Raw genomic sequence first — 6000 nt, forward strand, 5'->3', positions numbered from 1 at the left:
TTCAAAAATACAAAGCTGTTAAATATGTATTATCACAGAATAGACACTGAAGAGTTTTCTATCAATATAATGAGTTACATATTTTAACTAGCAAAATTTAGAGCCCATCAAGGGCTCAAAATTTGTGCTATTCCTTTCTTATTTTTTCTCTTATGGTTTGTGTTTGGTGCAAAGCAATATCAAGCAGAATCCATACTTGTTTGGCTGAACTGTTGTAATTAGAGGAAAATGCAAGTGAACATTTCTTGGAAGGCAACTTTTGCTAGGAAGTTAGAAGCTGCTTTAATTGTTTCCACCACCAGGTGGCAGTGTTAGGGTACCGTAGAAATTTTACGTACTACTGCACTGATGTTTATTGGTTTCTGACAAGTAACTTTCTGCAACTACAAGGGAAAGGGAAGTAAAAATGATATAAGGAGAAATAAGACAGTACAATGAAGTAGTTAGAATTCTGGGTTCTAGAAGCAGAGTGTTCTAAATTTAGGTTCTAAATCCTGCTTCTGCCGCTTACTGGCTGTGCAATCTTGAACAAACTACTAAATTACTTAAGCCTCATTTTCCTCATCTTTAAAATGAGGGTAACATTACCTACCTAAAAGTGTTGTGAGAATAAAATCACGAATATATTCAAAGCATTGACACATGTTAATGTGTTGAATCGCATCCACCAAAATTCATATGTTGAAGTCCTGATCTCCAGTACATCAAACTGTGACCCTCTCTGGAGATAGGGTCATTGCAGACATAATTAGTTCACATGAATGAAGTTATTCAGGTGGACTCTAATCCAATACGGTCAGTGTCTTCTTAAAAAGGGAAAACTTGGACACAGACACTCACAGAGGGAGAGCATCATGTGAAGATGAAGGCAGACTTGGGGTGATGATTCTACAAGCCAAGGACCACCAGAGATGGTCAGCAGCCGCCAGAAGCTAGGGGAGAGGCATGGAACAGATCCTGCCTCAGAACCCTTGGAAGAAACCGACCCTACCAACACCTTGATCTCAGACTTCCAGCCTCCAGAACTGTGAGACAACACTTTTCTGTTGTTTAAGCCTCCCAGTCTGTGGTACTTTGTTTCAGCAGCCCTGGGAAACAAACAGCACGTGAAAAGTACTAATTCATATTAGCTGTTATTAGCCCTGAGCACTTTTAATATAACTGTACCAAGGCAACAAAACCATTTCTACTGTAAATTAAAGTGCATTTTCCAGCTGTCATGGATTTATATCACACACACACACACACACACACACACACCCAAATCATGACATTCTATGGAGCAAGAGAGAGCAAAACTCCCAACACAGGGAGGGAGATTTCACTGAAACACAGGAGGACACCTGCTAACAATGAGAATTATAAGGTCTTCATTCTCTGAGGAAGCTCACACAGAGGCCACGTGACTCCCCGAGAGGGGGGAGGATTTGGAGTCCTGTGGTTTTGAGCCTCCCAGACACACCCTATAAAAGTGTTAGTTCTTCTTACCAGAGGGGACCTCCTGCTGGTTGGAGAGTTGAATTTAATAACTGTAGCATCACTCTTTATCTCAGGGCATGAATTTCAGTCATTTTCCTTTGACCCTAGAAAAGCTGGGAAAGGAAAGGGAGAAAAGAAGCTTGGTGGTAGTTTTTTTTTTTTTTTTTCTCTACCAAGATCTAGAATCTCTAACAGCCAATTTTATTAAAGACTGAGATCAGGGCTTCCCTGGTAGCGCAGTGGTTGAGAATCTGCCTGCTAATGCAGGGGACACGGGTTCGAGCCCTGGTCTGGGAAGATCCCACATGCCGCAGAGCAACTAGGCCCGTGAGCCACAACTACTGAGCCTGCGCGTCTGGAGCCTGTGCTCCGCAACAAGAGAGGCCACGATAGTGAGAGGCCCGAGCACCGCGATGAAGAGTGGCCCCCACTTGCCACAAGTAGAGAAAGCCCTCGCACAGAAACGAAGACCCAACACAGCCAAATAAATAAATAAATAATAATTAAAGGTGCTAATAATTTTTTTTTTAAATGGTAAATTTAAGACTGAGATCAGTTAGGTAGTATTAAGGCTGAGGAACTCTGCCCCTAAGCCCCACTCCCAATCCTATGTCACACGTGTCCTCAACATTTCACCCTTAGCCTTACCCCATGGACAATGAATATAAGAGTCTTGAATAAATTGATCTGGAATAGGCAGCACTGCAAGTTGCCATACTTGGCAGATAACTCACCCCAAATCAACCCTTCCTCAGGCTCAAAGAAGGGACTTGGGCCCACTGGGTGGGCTGGAGGGCTGTCAGCAGTTACGGGAATTTGGAGTTGTCTCTTTTGTGTGTACGATAAAGAGAACATAGGAAACATTACCTACGAGGTAATGGGTTGGATTGGAATTTTAACTAAAAGGAATTACGGATGTGGGGACTTTGTTTGGTTGCTGAAATGAACCAACCAACCAGAAAAGACACCTTGAGACAACTGAAAAAGACACCTTCCATCCCACTCTGTTTTGTCTAGCTAACCCTAATTTGTCCTTTATGACTCCATCTTCGAACTTATTTTTTTCCATAAGGCCTTCTCTGATTTCTGTACTTATCTGTCTTAATGGAGCAGCACAGAGTCAGGAGCTTGGTATGTTCACCTCTGCATCCCCAGCATCTAGTTCAATGCCTGGCCCATAACTTGTCTTCCTGATTGGGCTGAAAGTACCTTGAGATCAAAATATTTATCTGATTGATTTTTATATCTTTCCAGAGTGCCAAGAATAAAGCTTCATACACAATAGGAGATCAATAAATACTTGTTAAATATACAAAGGACAGAATGTAACAAGCGAGTTCTTTCTTTCTATATTTCAAGGGAAAATATAATAAATAATCATGATACCAGAGCCAAAAAAATCCAAAAGAACCTCCAGGGAACAAAAATGTGCAAGTGTGCCAAGAGGTTTTACAGAGTAAGTCCATATGGGATTTTAAAAAACAACACAAGTGCTGTTGGACTTTATTGTGAATCGAATGTGCCAATACCAATGCTGAAGAAGACATCCCTAAAGCCAAATACCAGCATTTGTTTCCCAAACACTGATTAAAACAAATATTTTTCAGTTGCCATAGCTTTGGGATATGTTTTTGACATGCACACTGAACACAGCAAATGATATGGAAACTCTGGCCCCTTTCATCTTTGCTTGACATTAAGGAACCCAACCTCACTAGTGAGGCCAGAAAACACCAGCTTCACAACTACAAAGATAACTTTCCTTGGGTCCAGGCTGCCAACCCCAGTACCATCGTTGTGATGATTTGTCATTTCTACCAGCAGCATGTGCTGTAAAATTGTACACAGCTTCCAAGTAGCCTTCAGGTTTGGAAACTAGCTAAAATTAGACTAAGCCCTGTGTCTCTGCATGAAAGCAGTAACAATATTTCTTTAATACTGTGTGTAGTCCTTCTATATTATTTTAATTTTTTATTATGGAAATTTAAGAGCATATACAAAATTAGAGAGAAGCTGTTCACCCAGCTTCAACAATTACCAATTGTGAAAGGAGAACTCAAGACACAGAACCATTAAGAAAAGACTTTTTACTTTCACTATTTTGCAAGGGAGACGATACTTCAGAACAACTGTGTCCTCCAAACAAAGAACATAGCAGGTATTTAGAGAAAAAATGAGAAATTGCCAGGATTACACCCAGATATCAATATTGCAAAAATCAGGAATAAAGTTGTTTGTATTAGGTTGTTAGCAGCTTACAAGAAGGGTTCAGGTCTTCATTCAGAGGCTAGTGTTAGGATGTTTCTGCCTTTTTTTAGTTTATTTAAAAATGCCAAATGTTCGAAGTTTCTTTCTTTGTTTGTTTGTTGCAGGGGGTGGGTTTTGACTGTGGTACCTGATGAGCTAAGTCAAAAGGGCAGCAGAACAAGTATCACTCCTGCTTGCTTGGTGAGTTTCTGTCCCTGAAGCATAGACATATAGGTTTGTTCAGCAATTTTCTGATTCATGTCATTAACTTGGTGGGTTTTTCCTATTTGGCTAGTTTAATTCACATAGGAGTCACAAGAGGTATTGATTCATATGCAAAGATCTCCTTATTGTATGGTTTAAAAGAGCTAAAGTCTTGTGATGAATTAACATCTGTCTAGAGGCTTCATAAAGCTCCTAGTCATACTTTGATCCCATCAGCATTACAGAAGTACTGTGTTTGAATCGATGTTATCCACTTGTCCTTTCTATGTCTGGGAACAAAAGGCATCCAGTTTGCCTCTACCAAGCTTTACCTGCAGTAACTGTATAACTGGGGTGCTGTTCCTTCTCTGAGATCCCCAAGTCAGCCAATGTTCCTTGTCTGTCAGGAAGTAGCATTCTTTAGTAACTGTAAGGCCAAGATTCCACTAGCCACAGAACACGTACAGGTATGTTTTCTGGAAGGATTTTGTAGGCATCATTTCCAAATATTCAACTGCAGTCCTTGTTTCTTAATAGTGAGCTTATCATACCTAATTAAATGAGATTTGTTTTTGAATGTGACATTTCTGTTACAAATTTTTATCCAATCCCAATAGAAAAAAGATAGATTTGTTCTGAACCTATGTAAATAATGACATGGTCATGAAAAAGTAAAGGGAAGCAATAAATGGCACTTTGTGTAACAATAATTGTTCTGTGTAGTTTTACAGACAAAGCCAATCAGTATGTGTCACTATTTTCCTCAGAATCATTTTTCTTAGTGATCATCTTGCAATTTATACAAGTATGAAATCATTGTTGTACATCCAAAACTAACATGTTATATGTCAATTATATTTCAATTTTTTAAATAAAATATTGTAAGTTTAAAAAAATCATTTTTCTTAGGTTTTCCTCTTGATTTATTACCTTATGATTATTTTCTAAGATATTTTATAGATTTTTTTTTCCTGAACTCTGGGAGACCAACTGCAATAAGACACCATTTAAAAGTGTTTTGTTCCACTTTGTACATAGTTAGCTTGTTAAATCAAAAATTAGTGCTAAATCAGGAAGAAAGGGGTGTTCTTATTTTCCCAACAGAATATATCAATAGAATATTAGTCACAAGCAAATATTTCATCTTAATTTCCTTCCATCCTAGATAATTAATTTCTTATCTTGTAATCTTGGTATATAACTGGCCATCTACTATCACAAAATCATCTGCTTTTGAACTAAAAAAAAAAAAAAAGGTCCTGGAAATCCTCAGTCATCATTCAACCATGCACTTGGTGACATCAGCTTAGAGTGGAAAGCCTGTACCTGTGAATCTATTCCACTTGGTATCAATAGTAAAGAGTACAGGCTTCAGGCCTTTCCTGAGGTTATGATTCTTTTAACGTTTCTTCCAGAAGACTCCATTACTGGTCTATAGTGTAATAACAGGTGTGTTTAGGCAAGTGTTAAGGAAAGAAGAAACCACCTCTCGATGACAGGACTGAATGGCTTGGGTTAATGTACTATAATAACTAACAGTATCTACAAGAAGACAGGTGAGACATAATGCATAAATATTTTGTAAGGGTTTAATCAATAATTACCCTGAGAGTAGTAATAATATGGACAATTAGGGCATTGACAGATCTCCAGGGTCTTTTAATTTATTCCATTAAGTGTGTATTTTATTGTAACTAATTGACACAGGTATTTTTTTTTAGTTAATTTTTATTGGAGTATAGTTGCTTTACAATGTTGTGTTCGTTTCTACTATACAGCAAAATGAATCAGCTATACATATACATATATCCCCTCTTTTTCAGATTTCCTTCCCATTAAGTCACCACAGTGCGTTAAACAGAGTTCCCCGTGCTATACACCAGCAGTCCCCAACCTTTTTGGCACCAGGTACCGGTTTCGTGGAAGACAATTTTTCCACGGACCTGGTCGCGGGGTGGGGTCGAGTTTGTTCAGGCGGTAATGCGAGCGATGGGGAGCAATGGGGAGCGGCAGATGAAGCTTAACTCGCTCGCCCGCTGCTCGCCTCCTGCTGTGCAGCCCGGTTCCTCC

This window comes from Balaenoptera musculus, chromosome 8 (assembly GCF_009873245.2).
Source record: "Balaenoptera musculus isolate JJ_BM4_2016_0621 chromosome 8, mBalMus1.pri.v3, whole genome shotgun sequence".
Classification (NCBI taxonomy): Eukaryota; Metazoa; Chordata; class Mammalia; order Artiodactyla; family Balaenopteridae; genus Balaenoptera; species Balaenoptera musculus.